This window comes from Chiloscyllium plagiosum, unplaced genomic scaffold (assembly GCF_037043375.1).
Source record: "Chiloscyllium plagiosum isolate Xiang-an unplaced genomic scaffold, Cpla_swu_hap1 HiC_scaffold_14, whole genome shotgun sequence".
NCBI classification, from domain to species: domain Eukaryota; kingdom Metazoa; phylum Chordata; class Chondrichthyes; order Orectolobiformes; family Hemiscylliidae; genus Chiloscyllium; species Chiloscyllium plagiosum.
The window spans coordinates 108627133-108649565 of NW_028270152.1; the positions used below are offsets into that span (position 1 = coordinate 108627133).

Consider the following 22433-nt stretch of genomic DNA (forward strand, 5'->3'; position numbering starts at 1 on the left):
ATGTTTCGCGTACAAGATGTTCATCAGGAAGGCTTGAATCGTCGATTCCCCGCTCCTCAGATGTTGCCTTACAGGCTGTGATTTCCAAGTGCTACACTTATTGACTTTGATCTCCAGCACCTAAAGTTATCACTTTCTGCTGAGGTGCGATACAGTCAGGTACTGTTCCTGAGATGTAATAACGTGGTCGTGATGACAGAGTGAATTTGTAGTTGAAAACTTATCAATATTATTCTCCCGATCCCACTCTGCCAAGGACAGGCTGTTTCGATGGAGCTTGTTGTTACAGCCAGTCAATTTGACAGTTGTGCATTTGGCAGGTCGCGAAAACGTGAATTCCCAATGCGTTGTTTAGTCTCGAATACGATACGGAGACGTTCGGTCTTGGGTCTGCCACGGCCTAAATTTGAAAGTGGGTTTGCATGTGCACAGTCGTTGTAGTGTATATTTGTGTCTGCGAGTGTAACCAGTTATATTTTCTGATGGGTTTTAAAAATGAAGCGATCAACAGAATGTTGATTTTCATTTTACTTTGATATTGTAAATCTGAACCAAAAATATGAATTGTTGGAGAAACTCAGCAGACCTGACAGCATCTGTGGAGAGAAACTGAGTTAAAGTTTTAGATCGACAGAAACCCGTTACTTATACATTTCTATATAATAATGCTGGGAAAATTATCAGTTTTATCTTTTGAATCAGGATTTTTATCAAAATATCTCAATGACAGACAACCATCACCTTTACAAATTCAGAAGGTCTTTATTGACTGTAATGCTGTTTCCGTTGCTCTCAGTTGGTGAAAGGCTGTGCTTAAATGATTGCCTTCTTTCGTTTCCTTTCTCTCAGTTTGCAGCAATGTCGAATACAGAATTGGTCATTTCAGTGTCTAACTCAGCATGTGTCTCCATATGTCTCTCTTTGTCTCTGTGCATCCACCTCACCCTCTTCCTGTTACACATTCTCCGACACTCGGCCTGTCCATACAGCTCTTTACCTATTTCGGCTCTGTGAAAAGTCTGACATTTCGAGACAATTTGAGTGTGCAGCTGCTGAGAGGCTTTTTGCCCACTGACTGGAGTGCGTTGAACTGGGCTCATATTCTCCGGATAATGTGTCTGTCACTTCAAACCAGGCAAGGCGACACTTCTTCCTCAAACAATTATGACTGTTTCGAATTCAAAATGGAATACCTAATCCACAAGAAAAAAAATGCAATTACACTACAAATAAAGAAGTGCATTGATGTATATATTGTTGGTTTAAATATATGAACGGTGGCATCAGAGAATGAGAGTGATCAGTTGTTGGTATCTCTGCCATTACCACAAAATTCCCCGGCAAATCTGCAGCGTCTCCTGCCTCATCTTGTTATTCCGACCTGACTGGGAATGAAGGAGGGGGAATAAAAGAGGAGGAGAAGCAGAAGTGCTTGTGGAATAATGGAAATAAACCACAGACATAAGTAATAGTTCGGAATATAAAAAAAATGGCATTCACAGTTGGAACTTAACCCGGATCACCAAATCATAAATGGGTGAAAGTCCAAAAAGGCGCTCAGTTATTTTTGCGAAGACTGGAAACACCAAGCCCAAGTCTGAACGCAACAAGTAGGCACCGCTGGGAGTTGAACCTAGGATTCCTTGTTTACGAGACAAGCGCTTTAACCAACTAAGCCACGGCGCCACAGCAGTAACGCCCTCACTCATCCATATGTGGAGTTGCTAAACCACTTCCTCACAGTCCTTGGACATGTGTTTTCGGATCAATGTTGCTCACAGAGAATTGTATTCAATCCTCGACTTTTCAAATACAAACAGTTTACAGCTGAAAATTATCCACTGAAAAGGCACAGAAAAACATAATCTCTTCTTGCATTCATTTAAAACTGGTATTTTCACCTGGTTAAAGTGACAGGAGAAAGAGGAGGTGCTCATTCTATCGGGGCCCATGAACCACGTTAATACACACAGAGGGGAACATCACATCAAGAGAAACAAGGTCATTGCGGTGAATTGACTAGCTGTAATTAGATTATAGTGTGGAAGCAGGCCCTTCAGCCCAACAAGTCCACACCGACCCGCCGAAGCGCAACCCACCCATACCCCTACATTTACCCCTTACCTAACACTACGAGCAATTTAGCATGGCCAATTCACCTGACCCTGCACATCTTTGGACTGTGGGAGGAAACCGGAGCACCCGGAGGAAACCCACGCAGACACGGGGAAAACGTGCAAACAGTCAGTCGCCTGAGGCAAGGAATTGAACCCGGGTCTCTGGCGCTGTGAGGCAGCAGTGCAAACCACTGTGCCACCGTGCCGCCGACAAATGTGCAATGTGCAATGTGCAATGTGCAATGTGCAATGTGTAATGTGTAAGTAAGTATGAGCATTGGGCAGTAAAAGCTGACCCAATGGCACCGACATTGAGTTTTGCTCCATCAGTTCCGCGCTGACTTCCTGCCTTATGCCTCTCAGGCATCATTGTCTGTCACTTTATTTCACTGTCTTCGTCCACGTCTCAACTTATTTCAAACGATTGCAGATGTCTGATAGGAACCTTTAAATTTTCGAAACGGATTCCTGGAGTATAGTCGTCACTCAATGGGAAAGGATTCACTGCATATCCAGAATTACCACAGTGATGGAGGGGATGAATTACTTTCCTGAAGCTTTCAACGCCTCAGCACAGACATGCAGTTCGTGGGGTATTTCCAGGATTTACACTCAGCGACATTGAAGGATCAGCGAGATACATCCAACTCGGAAAGATGATATGATTGAAAGGGCATTTGCGGTGGTCGTTTCCCGTGATTCTGCTGCCTTTGTCATTATATACGGATGGAAACAATTACTGACCGATTCTGGCAGGATCTGGGTGAGTGCTCTGTATGCAAGCAAGATTTGTTTTCATTCTAATAATTTACAAAAAGAGAAATAAATCTTCATTACCTGAGTGGGAATTATATCCAGGTCTGTGCAATGCAAACTCGGACTCCGAAACAGGGACCTCCTGTGATGATGACTGTAAAATTAAAACCTGACTTGTAGACACTCTTGTGTCTGTCGTTGACTCCATAACAAACTTCAGCTGCAAAGTTGCTCACTCCAAGTTTCGAAAAAGTTCATATTATCGCACTGGATTGCAATATGAAGAAAGAGGAGCTGTGATAATATGATGTTGTTCAGCAGATGTACTGCAGGAAGGCACATAACAGGCTGGTGGTCACAGGGCCTCATTTTGACGCGCTGGTCTCCGGTGAGCTGGCAGCACCAATAAGGGTGTCGTGATACTTGTCTGATCCCAGATCCCGGGCTAGAAATGACCAGAGTTTTCTCGCCGAACTTGTTTAGAGTCTTGAAAGGAAGAGGCCATGACTCAGATTATGAAAGTACATTTCACTGGAGTGGATCATGTAATCGCGTAGTGACTGTGAATACAGCAATGGAAACGTCCAGCAGACATGCAGGCAACACTGAAGGAGGCACGTGAAGACGAATGTGTTCAAGTTGCCAGTGAAAGGCACTGCTCCACAAAGTGTGACGTATTGAATTAAAGCAGTGACGCTAATTATCTTTGCTGGTTCTTCACCTTGGTAATCTTGTATCCCCCCGATATAAATGTTGCGCCGACCTTTGAACTATTCTCAGCTCATCCCCTTACAAGAAACTATCATCACCCATGTGCTTCTCCAAGGATTGTTTCGATCTCCCTAATGTGGCTGAGTTAACTGCACTGACAGGCAGGGTATCCCGCGCCCTTACCACTGTCTCAGTAAAGAACCTGCCTCTGGCATCTGTCTCAAATCTATCACATCTCAATTTGTAGTTATGTACCTTCATACAAACTGACATCATCATTCTAGGAAAATGACTTTCATGTCTACTTAGCTAATTCTCTGATCATCTTGTATGTCTCTATCAAATCCCCTCTGAGCCTTTTTCTTTCCGATGAGAACTGACCCAAGTTTCTCAGCCTTTACTCATTAGGCCTTCCCTCCAGACCAGGCATCATGCTGGCTCACTGGTTAGCACTGATGCCTCATAGTGCCAGGGACCCGATTACAATTCCAGACTCGGGCAACTGCCTGTGTGGAGTTTGCATATTCTCCCTGTGTCTGCGTGGGTTGCTCCGGTTTCCTCCCACAGTCCCAAAATATGCAATTCAGGTGAATTGGCAATGCTCAATTGCCCTTATTGCCAGGTGCATTAGCTGGGGCAAATATAGGAGAATGGGTATGGGTGGGTTTATGTTGGGAGGGTCGATGTGGACTTGTTGGACCTAAGGGTCTATTTCCATACTGTAGGGAATCTAATCTAAATCCCTTATGCATTTTTTCCAATGCTTTCACATTCTTCCCGACATACATCCACACGAGCGTATTGTGTATTTGCAGCATGATATTGCGGATCCGGAACTCAATCCCTCTACAAATGAAACCTAACACACTGCATGCCTTCTTAACAGCACTCTCAACCTGGATGGCAACTTTCAAGGATCTACGCACATGGACTGCAATATCCCTCTTCACATCCACACTACCAACAATCTTTCCATTGACCCAATACTCTGCCTTCCTGTTATTCTTCCCAAAGTGCATCACCTCACATTTAGCTGCATTGAACGCCATTTGCCACCTCTCAACACAATTCTGCACCCCTTCCAAGTCGCCCTGCAACCTGTAACATATTTCCAAACTGTCCACTACTCCACCGACTTCAGTGTCATCTGCAAATTGACTCATACATACACCTATGATGCGTCTAAGTTATTTATAGAAATAACAAACAGCAGTGGCACCAGAACAGATCATTGTGACACACCACCAGTAACTGGACTCCAGGTTGTATATTTTCCATCAATTACCACTCGCTGCCTTCTTTCAGGAAGCCAATTTCTCATCCAAATGGCTAAACCACCCTCAATCCCATGCCTCTGCATTTTCTCAAAGATCCTATCACATGGAACCTTAACAGAGGATTTACTGAAATCCATGTATACCACGTCAACTGCTCTACCCTCATCTACATGCTTGGTCACATTATCATAAAAAACTCAATGAGGTTTGTGAGACACTGCCTACCCTTGGCGAAACCATGTTGACTATCTGAAATCAAATTATTGCTTTCCAGATGATTATACACCTTACCTTTTATAATCCTTTCCAAAACCTTTCCTACATCAGAAATATGGGTCACTGATATATAATTACCTTGGTCATCTCTGCTGTCTTTCTGGAACAAGGGCACAACGTTTCCGATCCTCTAGTCCTCTAATACTAAACCTGTAGACAATGACGACTCAAATATAAAAGCCAAATGCTCTGCTATCTCCTCCCTCTGTTTCCAGAGAATCCTCGGACAAATCACAACCAGCACAGGGGACTAGTCTACTTTCACTCCTTCTGGAATTGATAACACCTCTTCATAACTAACATCGATCCTTTCTTTTCTAATATCTCTTCTCTCATTCTTCTCCCCGACATTATTCTCCTTTACCTGAGTGGAAACCGATGGGAAATGTTAGTTTAATACTTCTCCCAACTCCACAGGGTCCCCAATCAACATCCCACTTCTGTCTTTGACTGGCCCTATTCCTACCCTAGTCATCATTTTAATCCTCACATACCTCCAGAAGGCTTTAGGTTTCTCCTTTATTCTATTTGCTGAAGATTGCTCGTCTTCTGAAAAATCTGTTTAAATCCTTCCTAGCTAATCGGTAACACTCCATTGCATCATCTGAACCACCTTGTCTCTCAACACATGAGCCTCAATCTTCTTATTAACAAAACTTGCAATTTCTGTAGTATTCCATGGTTCCCTTACCTTTTCAATTCTTCCCTGCCTGACCGAGATATGCCTATCAAGGAAACGCAATATCTGTTCCTTAAATCAGCTCCACATTTCCATTGTCTGCATCCCTCGCATTTTTCTACCATATTCTATGCATCTTAAGTTTGCCTAATCGCATTATAATTGCCCATGCCCCATCGATAACGTTTCACCTGTGGCATGAAAGATGTAGTCTGTAGGGAAATGGATGTTGTTCACTGCAGGAAAAGAACTGTTACAGAAGAGGAAGCGCCGGATGTCGTGGACCGGCTAAAAGTTAATAAATCGCTGTGACGTGATCAGGTCACACCACAGAACTCTGTGAAAAGTGAGACAAGTGATTTATGCATCACGTGCTGAAAATTGTGTCATCGATCATCACAGGTGAGGTGGCATCAGACTAGGCTGGATAATATGACACCACTAATTAAGAAAGGAGGAAAGGAAAAGCCAGGCAACGACAGACCTGTGAGTCTGACGTCGGCGGTGGGTAAATTGCGGAGGGAATCCTGAGAGACAGGATTTAATGTATTTGGAAATGCAAGACTGATTATGGATGGTCAGCAATGGCGTGATGCGTGGGAAATTATGTCTCCTTAAATTGAATGAGTACTTTTTTGAAGAATTAACAAATAGGATTGATGAGGGCAGACTCGTTTACGGGATCTCTGTGGACTTCTATAAGGCAGGTCGACAATATTCCACATGGGAGACTAGTTAGCAAAGTGTGGTGATCCAACCATTTGGATTCACAACCGGCTTGAAGGTAGAAGACAGAGGGTGGTGGTGGAGGGTTGCTTTTCAGACTGGAGGCCTGTGACCAGTGGAGTGCCACAAGGATCAGTGCTGGGTCCTCAACCTTTTGTCATTGATATAAATGATTTGGATGCGAACATAAGACGCGCAGTTAGTAAGTTTGCAGGTGACACCAAAATTGGAGGTGCAGTGGACACCGAAGAGGGTTACCTCAGATTACAGCAGGATCTGACCAGATGTACCAATGGGCATAGAAGTGGCAGATGGAGTTCAATTCAGATAAATGCGTGGTCCTGTACTTTGGGAATGCAAATCTTAGCAGACTTATGCACTTATTGGTGAGGTCCTAGGGGGTGTTGCTGATCAAAGAGACCTTGGAGTGCCGCTTCATAGCTCCTTTAAAGTCGTGTCGCAGGTAAATAAGATGGTGAAGAAGGCGTTTGGTATGCTTTCCTTTATTGGTCAGAGCATTGAGTACAGGAGTCGGGAGGTTATGTTGCGGCTGTGCAAAGACATTGGTTAGGCCACTGTTGGAATATTGCGTGCAGTTCTGGTCTCCTTCCTATCGGAAAGATGTCGTGAAACTTGAAAAGGTTCTGAAAATATTTACAAGGATGTTGCCAGGGTTGGAGGATTTGAGCTACAGGGAGAGGCTTAACAGGCTGGGGCTGTTTTCCCTGGAGCATCGGACGCTGAGGGGTGATCTCACAGAGGTTTACAAAATTATGAGTGGCATGGGTAGGATAAATAGACAAAGTATTTTTCCTGAAGTCGTGGAGTCCAGAACTAGAGTGCATAGTTTTAGAGTAGAGGGGAAAGATATAAAAGCGACCTAAGGGGCAACGTTTTCACGCAGAGGGTGGTACGTCTATGGAATGAGCTGCCAGAGGATGTGGTAGAGGCTGGTACAATTGCAACATTTACGAGACATTTGGATGGGTATATGAATAGGAAGAATTTGGAGGGATATGGGCCGGGTGCTGGCAGGTAAGACTATATTGGGTTGGGATATCTGGTCGCCCTGGACAGGTTGGACCGAAGGGTTTGTTTCCATGCTGTACATCTCTATGACCCTATTAATCTATGTTGTGCCCAGACCCGACTATGCCAATGCACTTCTGCTCGTCGTCAAATATTCTGAACTTTCAGATAGTAATTGTTTTATTGTCGTCAGCAAATTGCACTTGCCTGTTCCAGAGCTGACATATTTTCCAATTCACATGGCTAAAACAAATCCAATTAGCCTCAGTATATATATTATATATATATATATATATATATATATATATATATGTGTGTGTGTGTGTGTGTTTTCAAACACAGAAACACGTACAGAATGCAGGGATTTCATTTCTATATTAAACAAGAATGTACATTTATCAATAGATAGTATATCAACTGCAGATAAACAATGACTAACGATAACATATCACTGGAATGCTGACAACCTTAATCCTCTCGTACAACTTCCACCACAAACTTCCAAAGGCAGTCACAGAGAAAAAAAAAAACATGGTGTCGTTGTTGCACATGAAGCATGGGAAGGCAGTTCAGTCGTCCCTGCCCATAGGAATCACTGAGATTATTCTGTTAACTTTTCAGGATACTCTGCGGTAATTGGTTGTGTCAGCTTTGGTTTTGCTTGACACTGCTTCGACAACGTGGAAAACCCTCCTGCTGAACAAACCAAACACCCAGGAAACTGGCCTCACCTCAGAATTTTTTCGCAGTATGAGTGACAAAGAACTCCCAAATTCCAGTACAGTTTAAAAACTCAATGTGTTCCTTAACTCTAAAAGTGAACATTTAGCAAAACCATTTACAACTTTAAAACCAGTTTCTCTTAACTAATTGTTATTGGCCTTCAACTGGACAGCAACATACTTTTCCAATAACCATATATTAAAATTACATCAACGAAATTTCAAAACCACACAACGGCTTTCAGTGACAGTTTCCATCTCCCTCTGGCTATAGGTTTCCCTGGGTCATCTTCGATATTATCGTTCAAGGATATTTCGTGTGAAAAAGGAACTTCAATCGGGAATAATTCGTGGACAGTTTACTCTATCGATGACATTAAGTCTCACTCTGTCTAACTGTCAAAATGTCTGATTCTTTACTGCCCAAGCATTGGATTATATCAGTGGTATGATATTTGCAAAACAATAAATTCAAAATAATCAGTTTTTAATTTGCTGGGCCTAATTTAAGCTGATGTTTTTTTAATCAATTTTAATCATTTCAAAAACAAGAACCGATATTCGGGTATTTGTTTCACAATGAAATATGGTATATTTTCAAATTTCCAGTACACTCTGATACTGCTAGTCAGTCACATGATTGGTACCTGCAAGCTGTCATTGCTAAACAGCCTTCCCTCTCTTTTTAATGTACATTTGACACCCGCAAATTTATAACATCTCCCCACTTACGAAAACGATATGAACCATTACGGTGAAAAACGTTTTTTTTACAGGTTTTATTCACCATTGCAAGGAAATGCGTTGGGACTTAATGTTACTTCATATTATTTCCTGCGCACGCGCACACACACATACAAACACACACACACACACACACACACACACATACACACACACACACACACACTTATCCGTTCAACCTTATCTATAGTTTTTTTCTGTTAAATCAGCAATAACGCACCTATAACCAAATTATTATGAGCCATAACACGTGCAATGTCTAAATTAAGAGTCTGCAACAAAAGACTCCAACGCATAAAACTCACATTCTTGTCTTTTATTCGTTCCAAGAATGTAAAAGGATTTCAATCTGTCACATAAACATTAAACTGTTGGAAGGCCAGTACGAAACTCAATAATTCTTTCTTTCGCTGGTGGGTGTGGAGTTTAGTGTGCAGTAAACAACTGGCGTTCAATTCCATCATGATCTTCGAACAGCAGTACAGCTCCAACGCGTATGTTGATGGTGTCCAAATTGCATGACCGATGTTATGTAACAAGAACCTCTCCTCTGCTTTCGTGAATGTTGATTTCTTTCAATTTATTACGAGTTTTGCTTCTCTTAATCGTTCAAAGAGCTCTGCCAATTGCAGCATGTGATCTCCCCATGACTCACTAACGATCACGACATCATCTGGATGGACTGCACGGTTTCCTAATGCAGCCATAAGCCATAAGGTCATGAGCCTTTGGAATGTGGCTGGTGCATTTTTCATTCCAATGTGCATCACTTCGAATTGATGTAACCTATTTGAAGTCAGAAGCACTCAAACCTCTTTGTATTTCTCTGATAAAGGTATCTGCCCAGCACAACGTATTAGTTCCCACTACCTAATGTTGCTAGCTTATCCAAATGTCTTGGTACAGTCTGAGTCGGTTCGGTAATATTTTCGTTGAGCTCCCATCCACTTCCTTTCACACTTGCGTGGCTTTGAAAGGATTAATCCTATAGGGGTGTTGTTTTATCAGAACAGCATTCCCTACTTCTACCCCATGCACAATGGCATTAGTCCTCCCCATGTTATTCTTGCAACTGTCGTCATACTGCTGCTATCTTTCAACTGCGTTTTTTTTCCCCCTGCGACAGTTAGCTCACTGACGCATCACAGTACTCCGGGACTTCCTCATTGTTTAATTTGCGGTCCATCAAAAGCCCCATCATCTGAATTTATTTTCTCATTCTGTTGGGCAGTAATTAACTCTGTTTTTTTCAGCGCCCTCTCTCTGTTGTAACAAGGTTTAAACGTGTTCATATTACATGCCCGTCACAGTTTTCTTCTATCCGCATAAGACCTTTCGAACATAAGAAATAGGAGTGGAAGTAAGGCCATTTAGACAATCGAGTCCTCTCCACCATTCAGTTATGGCTGATGGGCATTTCAACGCCACCTACTCGTATCCCTTAATTCCTTGTGAGATTGAGAATTTATCAATCTCTTCACTGAAGACATTTAATGCCCCCACCTCCACTGTGCTCCGAGGTAGTGAATTCCACAGGTCCGCCATTCTCTGGCTGATGAAATGTCTCCTCATTTCCTTTTTAAGTTGACCCCTCTCAGTCTAACGCGAGGCCCACGAGTCCTAGTATCCTCACGAGACAGAAACAAATTCCGAGCGTCCACCTTTTCCAAGCCATCTTGTATGTTACTATTAGATCTCCCCTCAGCCTTCTGAACTCGAACGAATACAATCCTAGGATCCTCAACGATTCATCGTTTGTTCGACCTACCATCCCAGCAATCATCTGTGTGAATCTACGCTGGAGAAGCTCTCGTGCCAGTCTGTCCTTCCTCAGGTTTGGTCCACAACAGGACTCAGTATTCGAAATGGGGCTTAACCAAAGCTTTATAACGTCTTCGTAGCAACTCACTGCTTTTACATTCCAACCCTCTCGAGAGAAATGACAAGAATGCATTTGTTTTCTTAACCACGTACTCAACCTGCAAATCACTCCGCAGTGTACTAGCACTCCCAGATCCCATTGTGCCTTGGATTTATGAATTTTCTCACCGTTCATAAAGTAGTCCTTGCCTCTGTTCTTTTTTTCCAAAGTGCAAGACCTCGCATTCTCTCACATTAAATTCCATCAGCTATATCTTGTACCATACTCCTAAATTGTCCAAGCCTTTCTGTAGCCTCCCCAACTCCTCAGAACTACCTGCCTGTTTACCTAACTTTGTATCATCGACGAACTTCGCCAGTGTGCCACCAGCCTTTTAAACCAGATAATTTATATATAAAGTGAAGCTGGGATCCCAATACTGAATCCAGCGTCTTCATGAAACCGTTTTTCCTGACTCAACTTTTCTTCTCAATTTGATAAGGATCACGACAGCTGGCTTTTGAGTGAATATTACAACTGGTAATACGTCATCCCCACGGGAAAACGTCCGAAGTTCTGAGATTTTATCTGCCGCCGTGCCTTTCTACGCTGTGCTACTTCAGGTGTTGTTTAACTAACTCACCTAACCGAATTTATCTCTGCATCACCTCCGATACATAATCCAAGTGCGCGGTCTTCTACTCTGGCCCTATGAATTTCTCTGTAATTATTTTCAAAAGGCCTCTCACTCCATGTTTGAATATTATGTGAAAGGGCATAAACTTAGAAGATTTGTTTTGGGGCATGCCCAATGGCAAACAATGCAAATAGGATACTTTTATCTCAACCATTCGGGCAGCCCTGGCAGTACCCTCTTAACACGGTATTCAGCATCTGATGCCTCCTTTCCAAAGCTCCCTGGGATTCAGGATGGAACGCACTTGTTTTAAAGTGCTGTATTCCTCAGCCATCCACCATTTCGTCAGATAGCCGAGTAGTAAAATTTGGCCTTAGTTTGATTGAATATTCCTGGGTGGCCTATACCATGTGAAGAAAGCTATTGATTCCACGACCATTATTATTTTCTTCTTCCTCCGTAATGGAATTGCCTCCGCAAATCTGCCATTTCCATTATGGTTAGCAAGCACTGCTTCTCGCTTCTAATTTGGGGAGGGGACGTGCAGAATTAGTGATCACCTGCATGAAAGCTTCTTCCAATGTGTTATTTGGCAATAAAGTTGCTGTTTTTATTACTGCTGTCGCTTACGTAGCATTTGGAACACATGACATGTATGGCAAACGTTATTTACATCCTAATTGCATTTGAGGCCAATATAAATGCTTTTGTACCTCAGCCTGAATCGTATTTCCAGACAGTTGACCTCGTACTTGTTGTTCATGTATGACCCATAATACTTCCTTTATTGCTATTTGCAACACAAGCTTGTGCATTTCAGCCCAGTTCTCCCCTACGCTCTTCTGCATGGTGTCCATTTTAAAATAATAACCATCAGGAATAAACTCTGACTTATTTTCTGAGTATACGTCGACATATATATCTGTTATTGTCTCGTCTTTCAGTTGTAAGTCCATCAGCCTTCCATTTAGTCACTTCTGCCTGACCCCTTGTCAGTTCCAGTTTTCCTGAACCATTACATCAAACAGTGTGCCCGCTAATTGAAGCTCAATTTCTTCGTCTTTCTCTTCACATTCTGCTTCGTGCAGTGACCAATGATAGCGGAATCGTTTTACTACACTGTCTGAAAACATGCCAGGTTATTTACCTTTTAACTCTTCAATTCCTTGGTCTCCGTTGGTGTCTCCACAACACTGGTGGCACTCCCACATTGGATACCCTGATCAATAGATCCCAAGAAAAAACTGTATTCCTGGAACTCACACTCGATCACTACTCCAACTTGTCTTGAGTTTGCTTTCCAAACTGATCTTACAATGTACGCTAAATTCCTGTCGAACTATCCCACAGATCACTGTTCTCTCGGGTAACATGTCAGAACGTGTGCAAAAACATTCACTTCTCGATCCTGTATCTCTGAAAATAGTAACATATTTCCCTTATCTGTGTGTTCTTTCTGAGTAAACTTTACCCAGAGAGATGAATTATTTTCCAGATCAGGGACTCACTCCATACCCAGCTCGTATATGAGCTGTGCACTATCCAGTAGCTCCTCGATTTTACTCGGGGGCTTCTTTTACTACATTCACGAATGCCAATGGCTTAGCGTCTTTCATCACATCTTTTCCCAAAGTAGCTTAATTTAATGACCAGTACAGTGACTTCATGCGTCCTCCTTTACCACAGTGGAAACACTTGCCGGATATCACTTCCTTTTCCTCCTCTTGGGCTTCTTTGTTAACCTGTTGTAGACTAGTGCCAACGTGCTCTTAATTTTGTTTTGTAGATTGAGATCAGTACTTCTCCAAATTTCTGTCCCTCACAGGATGGAGTTCTTGTCAAAAGCTGAACGTTGCCTTATGCAACAGTGCGTATTCATCTGTCATCTCTGCTGCTATTCTCGCTTATTGGTTATTGTTCATCCACACAAATTCTTGTCATCTCTGAGAGTGAGTTCTTCAAAACTCCTCCAGAAGATTAATCTCTCTGATAGCCACGTCAGCCTTGGCTATTGTAACTATGGCAACCAAATATCAAAATTACGATTTTTAATTCTATTGAACTCAACATGGGTCTGACCTTGTTCCTTCCTTACTTTTCTCAACCGCTGTCGATACGCCTCTGGTACGAATTCATAAGTAATCAAAACCAGACTGCTTGACATCTTCATAATCAGGTCAGGCAGCATCCAGGGAACAGGAGAATCGACGTTTCGGGCATAAGCCCTTCTTCAGGAATTCCTGATGAAGGGCTTATGCCAGAAACGTCGATTCTCCTGTTCCCTGGATGCTGCCTGACCTGCTGCGCTTTTCCAGCAACACATTTTCAGCTCTGATTTCCAGAATCTGCAGACCTCACTTCCTCCCCATCTTCATAATCACTTGACCACTCAACTGACAGAACTATAAATACCTCACTCGCTCTGCCTATCAACCTAGTTTGAACGAACATTTCCCACAATTCAAACACTCCAAATGCCGAGTCAATTGTTCAAATGAAATAAAGAAGACTTCTAAATCATTCTCATCAAAATGTGGATGCGCTTTAACATGTTTGTGTGTATCACAATCTTCTCTCTTCATATCCACATGGTTAACTTGACTTTCCTGGATATGGTGCAAATTCTGAAGATTAACTTCTCTCTCCTTTTCTCTTTATTTTCTCGCTCTTCTTTTTTTCCCGTCTTCGATGTCTCCTTGTTCAACTCAGCACCTTCTCTTTATTTCTTTTCACTCTATTTTTTCCTTCTCTTACTCTTTCTGTCTCTTCTCACTTCTTTCTATCTCGTATCTCTCTCTCTCTTTGTGTCTCTCTTTCCTTTTCTTTATCTTCTATCTCCATTTTCCGAACATGTAATATAAGTATTTTTTCTAACTCTGCTGCACTTGTTTGTTTCTCTGACAGACCGACCTGCTTGATTAACTCCCTAGCCCTTTCAGTATTACATTTGTCCTTTGTTAAACCACATTCTAACCTCTTTGCTAATTTAAAACTTGTGTCGTATTTCTGTCTTTCTGAACTTTACCAACATATTTGGGAATAGTCTTGAAATCCCAGAGCGATGTTTGCAATATTAAAGCCAATTTTCTCACTTTCTATTTAACTGAACACAAGTAACCGAAATTAAAATCTCACCTTCACTTTTTTTTAAAGATGTGAGCCACTAATTGGCATGTGTTTACATTCTTTTGGACCTTTCCAACCAAAAATCAACTCAAATCTCTCCAAATCCAGATTGGATTTGTCTAAAACCGTCGAAACCATGGATTCGATCCCCAAACTGTTTCGACACGGCGGTGAGCACTTCTGCTATATGAAGGAATCACCCAAAAAATCCCATCTCACTTCATAATCTGGTAAAGTAGGAGTGACAGAAAACTCCTAATTTCCACTGTAAAAAAACAATTTGTTTCTTAACTCTAAAATTCATCATTAGACAACAAAGAATTTTAATTCTAACCCACATTCTCTTAACATTTTCTGACTTGAAACCCAAAATAATATACTAATGCAAATATGCCCTAATTAAAGTTACTTCAAGCCACTATTACATTTAAGATAACATACCGTAATAAAATCATTAGACCTAAAGAGAAATCAACATTGGTAAATAAGAATATACGTGAGGCATAATACAGGAACAGAAGGGAGTAAGACTATATGAGATCAAGAACGTAACTTCATAAGAGAATAAGAACTTAGAAAAGACAAATGGAGATAACGATTCCAAACAAAAGACACAGAAGATGAAAAATCTTAAGAAAATAAGTGTACAGGAGTAATTCGATAAGAGAGTAAGATCATCAGAAGGTATGAGAAAAAGAACTGAAGAGAATTCGAGCACAACAGAATAAGAGAATAAAACAAGAGAAATCTAAATCTAAGGAATATAAGATAATTTCGAGGAACACACTGAGACAAATGCAACTAGACTAAATGGAATTGACGTTTGTAACTAGGAAGTGTTAGCAGGTGTGCAAAATGTGAAAATAGATGAAACCCCTGTGCCAGAGGGTTCGCTGGGAGCCAGCGAGGAGAATACAGAGCCTTAATTTTGGTCTTTGTCAAAGGAATCGTGCGAGACGACTGGAGGGTTTCAAATGTTATTCCATTGTTCAATAAGTGGAGTAGAGGCAACCCTGGTAAATATTGACAAGTGCACATTTCTTGGCTTATGGGTAAAGTCTTGGAAAAGGATAGAAGAGACAGGATTTATTACCATCTGCAGAGGAATAAGTTGATTCAGTGTTATCAATATAGTATTATCAATACAGTATCTAAAGTGTACGCCATGCGCCACAAAACTTATTGAGTTCTTGAGATGGTGACCACACATGTGGATGAGACTGAAACGATTGATGTGGTGTATATTGATTTCATTCAGGCGTTATATAAGGTTACAGACGGTCGGCGATTGCACAAAATACGGAGGCATTTTGCCTGGTGTGGCGTGAAGATCTCATGAGGAAAGGCTGAGGGACATGAGGCAGTTTCGTTCGAGAGAAGAACGTTATAGTTGACTTAATAGAGACACACAAGATAATCTGAGGATTACATAGTGTAGACAGTGAGAGCCTTTTTTGCTCTGATGCTGATGACTAACACGAGAGGACATAGGTTTAAATTGAGGGGTGGTAGATGTACGACAGATGTGAGAGGTAGTTCCATTACTCAGAAGGTAGTAGGGGGGAGCGTGAAACGCAATCTCTGCAGTAGTTTTAGACTCCTCAAATTTAAGGGCATTTAAATGGTCTTTCGTTAGACATGGGGATGAAAATAAAAAGTGTACGATAGATGGACCTCAGACATGGACGAAATGAGAAGCGCAACATCGAGTTTCGAAGGGTCTATACTGTGCTGTGATGTTCTATGTTCTGAGTTCTAATAAGAAAATCAGAGATTAAGAGAATATTTCTCTGAAGGAATAACAGAATAAGAGCATGAGTACAAAGGAGAATGAGCCCAAAAGACAATGAGATAATAACATATGAACGAATAAGACATTCGGGAATGAGAACTTAATAAAACTATGACAAAGAATAGAAGAACAAAAGTGAATTAGAACAGGACAGATTAACATTGTAAGATAATGACAACATTAAGTAATATGCGCATCAGAACATAAGTGAACATGAAAATAAGAACATTACAGAACAGGAAACTAAGATAATAAGAGCGTCAGAGACAACATGATAAGAGCATATGACACACAGAAGGAGTAGAATAAGTACGCAAGACATTTTATGAATATTAAACTCAGAACAGAAGAGAATATAAACACAAAACAAACGAGAAAAACACATAAGTGAATACGAAAATAAGAGAGGAGAAATATATGAATTTACCAGAACAAGAACACACGGGCGCTTGAACATGGGAGAACAAGAAAAGACGTACATATAAAAAAAGAGTGACAGAATTCGAGATCAAAAGAATAAGAACATAAGTGAGTAATAAATATGTGAAGAGGGATATAACAGAAGAAGAGAATATGAGAATGTAAGAGATGGAGAACATAAGAAAATAATACCAGAACGAAACGAAAACATAAGATAAGAACAGCATAAGGGAATATGTGCAGATGCAAATACGAAAACAAAACACAAGTGAGTCAGCAAATAAGAGCGTGAGACTGTGAGAACAACAGTGAACAAAAACATAAGGAACATAAACATCAGACTATAAGTCCATATATGAATAAGAACATAAGAGAATGGGAAGGCAAGACAATGATAATGTTAGAAAATTTGAGCAGAGTTATATATGCGAATAAGAACAAAAGGGAAGAAGTTGATAAAATAAGAAGAACCTATGCGAATAAAAGATAAAGGAATGACAATATACGAGTATAAGAGAATACGAAAATAAGAACATTTATGAATATGCAAATATGAACATAGAATAAAAAAAACATGAGATCTAAATCGAGAAAAACAATCTAAGTGAGTTAGAACATAAGTGAGTATAAAAATAGGACCATAACAGTATAGGATCACAGTGGAATAATTAAACAGGAGAACAGAAACAGAAGAGCATTAGAGAGTAAGCACATGAACCAGAGAATTACATTAATGGAAAAGACGAAAATAAGTGAATAGGAACATAAATATACTAGGACATACAAAGTACAGTAGAGTTTAAAATGTAAGAGTATAAGAACGTCCGATGGTACGAGAATAAGACCTTCAGAAAACAAAAGCAAAGTGCTTTTATGAACAAGAAAAGGAGTACATAAGATAAAATAATAAGAACGGAAAAGAAATCAATCGATGTGAACAAGAACATAAGAGAGCAGCAACATGGGAAAATAAAAGAAAAAGAACAGAAGAAAAACACACAAGATCATTTGAGAATAAATAAAGAATATCAGAATTAGAGAAAAGTAGAATAAGAATGTAAGTGAATAAGTAAATAAGATTATTTATGATTAGGAAAAGAAGAACATAAGAGACTAAAATTGGGAGATTAAAACAGAATTCAAAGTAATTGACTAGAACATAAGTGAGCAGAACATAGGAACGTCAAACAGTAAGAACATAAGAGAGAATAACACGGATAATCATAAGAATGTAAGAATTTGAAACAGCCAAATTAAGAATATGTTTAGTGGCATATGAACATAAAAGAATGAAAACAAAAGATTCATATAGAATATGAATATTAGAAAAAGAGAATAAGACAATTTTAACCTAGGAGAAAACGAATTGACGAGAATAGGAATACGTGAGAATGCAACATAAGGCAATAACAAATAACAGCATAAAAACGTAAGTGAATAAGAAATTTAGAGATGAAGACGATAACACTCCAAATGAATAACAGAAGAAGAGAATGAGGACACAAGAGAATGACTATACATGAGAATAAAATAATAAGACAATAAATTAGGAAGAAAATAAGGGAATGAAAAAAACGACAACAAAAGAGAATAAGTACATTAACATTGGAGAAGAAGAACACAACAAAATAAAAACGTAAGTTAATAAAGAAAAAGAATAGGTACAGGAGCAAATTAGAACATAAGTAAATATGCAAATAAAACATAAGGGAAATGGAAGGTACAATAATAATATCATGGGTGAACTATAACACAAGAGAATAAGACCATAAGAACATGTGTAAATATTCAGGTAAGAACGTAAGAGAATGAACATTCACAAAAAAGATTAAAACAACATACCTAAAGACCAACATAAGATATCAGGAATATATGAACATTTTAGAAAAAAAGAACATAAGAGAATAAGAGCATAGGAGAACAAGAACATCAGAGCACAAGCGATTATGAACATGAATACTCAAATTCAAGACCAAAACAATAAGAATAACACTGACAGATAAAATAATACAATAAGGATATAAGGGTAGAACAGAAAACAGAATATCAGAGAGCAAGAACATAAGAGACTAAGAACTCAACAGAATAAAAACATAACATATGAGAATATAATACGATAGCGACTCAGAAAATAAGTGTCTCGGTGAATAAGAACAAAAAGAGAACATGAAGATAAGACAGTACAAACATTAGTGATTAACAAGGTCAGAGCATAAGATCATGCGGAAATGAGAAAATAACACTGACATAGCATTTGCGAACACTAAAATGAGAACAAGACAAGAATAGAAAAAATAGAGACGTTAGAGCGGACATAGGACAGTAGGAACATATGAACAGAATAGAGTAAAACGAAAGACAATAAAAACACGCAAAGACAAGAACAGACGAGCATAAGAGAACAAGAACATCTCGAAAATATTTCAAGAGCAAAGGAATAAAAACATAAGTGATTGGTAAAATACGTCCATAAAATCATGGGGAAGAATGAAGGGGAAAATAAGAGACAAACAACACAAAAACATAAGAGGATAAGAATAGGACTGAATAAGAATATAATATAATGTGAACATAAGTTAAACAGAAAATAAGAAAATAGTTGAATAAGAACACAGGTGTGTGTGACCGCGAGAACAAAAACGAATTAGAATACATGAAGGCAACACAACATAAGTGAATATCCAAATACAGACATAAGAGAATGTGAAGGTTAGATAATAAGAACATAGGTGAATTCGAACATACATCAATATGTGAATTAGAACATAAGAGAATAGCATGGTGAGTAAATAAGAACCAAAATGAATGACGAGTTAAAAACATACGAGAATAAGGGAATAAGAACATAATAACATTTATGATCATAAACTTAAATGCATAAGATATAAATATTTTAGAACTGAAGTGAAAAATCTATAAGTGAATAAGAACATTACCGAGTAGAAACATAAGAGAATACGAACATTGGAGAAGAAGACCGTGAATAACAGAATCAGAACATAGACACATGAATGAATAAGATCATGAAAGTTAGGACGTAAGCAAATTAGACAATAAGAGCATAAGATTAAAAGCATGAGAACATGAGAGAATAAAAACAAAAGAGAGGAAAGGTATAGCAGTAAGAGAACGAGACAATAAGAACATGAGAACTGAATATCATAATAATATAAGACATAACAAACGAACAGAATGAAAAATGAAGAAGACAATAATAGAACAGGAGTCAATGAGAATGCAACATAAAACATGATGCACTGATATACGCGTTTTTGGTGAAAAGGGCAGAGGCAACAACAAAGGCTGAGTCGAAACAGGAAACAATCAACAACCAGGAGTGTTCTCTCGCAGTCGGGGAGCTCTTCAGTGGTCCAGGACATTCGGCCTTGATTCTTCGGTTTTCCATCCTCCAAGGCTGACTGTGAGCAAGGCAAAAATGCAAAGTGGCCGTGCAGAGGCTGCCAGCCAAGTTTGGTACTAATGGGGATGGCGTCAAGCGTAAACTTGAGTTCATGTCACACGACAGGTGACCTCACTACACTGAGATTTCTCTCACAAACATGCACACAAGTGCAAGTACGAGCACACGCATGCACGTAAACATATAGGCGCGTGCGCATACACACACATACAGGCACACACACACAGCCACAGACCGGGACACTCACACAAACTCTCTCTCACACAAAAGCTCTCCCTCATGCGCGCACACATATATCCCCACACTCAAACCCATGCACGCACCCTTTCAATAACATATACCCCATTGCACACACATACACACACGCTCTCATGGACACTCACGTGCCCACATACACACCCACATACACACACTCACTCGGTCTACCCTGCACTCACACATATATTTAAAGTTTTTTCTATGAATTTGTACTTGTTGCACAACATTTTATTTTGCGCGAAAACTGCATTATTCATTTACGATTCTGAAAATCCCGTTTTTGAAATTCAATCAGTCTGAACGAACATTGGGACACAGACTTTAACCTCACACCTTCAATGCATTATCTGATCTGAAATGGCTTCTATTTTTAAAACTATGCTGATCATATCACTTCTAAAAACTCTGGGATTTACATATGAAGGAACTGAAAATAACATGATCATTCCTAATGATAAAAGACTAAAGCTAATTTTGTTTAATATTTAATTCCATGACAATTCAATCTTGTTGCTTTAACTTCTGTGTCTTATGATTCTGGTCCACAACCACTTAATGACGAAGCAGCGCTTCGAAAGATAATGCTTCCAGGGAAAACTGTTCACCTCCAAACTGGTGTTGTGTAATTTTAACTTGACCCAATGTGAAAATAATAGAATAAGCACATACAGAAGCAAGCGAATAAGAGAATACGAATTTTCGATATTATGAATAAGAGAATATTAAATGGTAAGGAAATCGTAAGAACAGAATGCACAATGACCAAATAAGGGATTGAGAACATCAGATAATAAGTGCATGTGATAATAAATAATAAGAATATAAAAGCGTAAGAAAGTGAGAATATAAATGAAAAAGAGATTTAGAAAAATACGCGAATAAAAATAGAAAATAATAAACTCTTAAGATAATGAGCACTCCAGAGAAAAAGCACATAAGTGAATGAGAAAATAACGACATAAAGGAAGTAGTACGTTATCGAATTTGCGAATAATAACATAAGGGTACATGATTTTAAAATAAGAAACACATTTGAGTTTAAAATGTAGGAGGAGAATAGAAAATGAGAGTAATAGGATTAGACCTTCAGATAAATGAGACGTCAGAGCATTTATGAATAACAAAATAAATGCAGAAATTAAAATCATAAGAATTAAAGAGAAATCAACATAAATGAAAAACTACAAAAGTGAGGAGGAACAGAATAACATAAGACAGCATGCTCATAAAATGCGAAGGGGATGTGATGGCTTAATTGTATAATCAGTGGACAGTAAATCCAGCGAGCCATGATAAAATGTGGAATTTGGTTTCAACAAATATTTGGAATTAAAACTCTAATGACTGCTCTATATCCACTGCCTCTGCTCGAAATAAAAACTCCATCTGTCTCACTAATGCCCTTTAGTGAAGGAACCTGTCAATACTTAACTGGTCTGGCCTACATGTGACTCCAGCTCCGTAACAAAGTGGATGACTTTGAGCTACTCGCTGGGCTATTAGGGATGGGCAATGAATGTTGCCTCATCAGGGATGGCCACATCCTCATAAAGAATAAAGAGAAAAATAATAAGACAAAAACAACATATTATCATTAGACAACAAAGCTTTAAATATATGTACGCGGGAATAGATAACAAGAACGCAAGTTGAGAAGACCATAAGACGATTTATGATAATGAAAAGAAGAATATAAGGAAACAGAGTTTGGGAGAAGATTTGTAGCTCGGGTGCTCGTTGTTGTGGTTCTGTTCGCCGAGCTGGGAATTTGTGTTGCAGACGTTTTGTCCCCTGTCTTGGTGACATCCTCAGTGCTTGGGAGCCTCCTGTGAAACGCTTCTGTGATGTCATCACTATAAATGCTGGAGGAAACATCACAGA

At 39.6% G+C, this 22433-nt stretch overlaps 1 non-coding gene across 1 annotated transcript; it reads right to left on the reverse strand.

The window, feature by feature from the left end:
* Window positions 1–1612: 1612 nt before the first annotated feature.
* On the reverse strand, window positions 1613–1686 carry trnat-agu (transfer RNA threonine (anticodon AGU)). The gene has a single exon. It is a non-coding gene; the product is annotated as a tRNA-Thr (tRNA).
* Between the last annotated feature and the right edge of the window lie 20747 nt (window positions 1687–22433).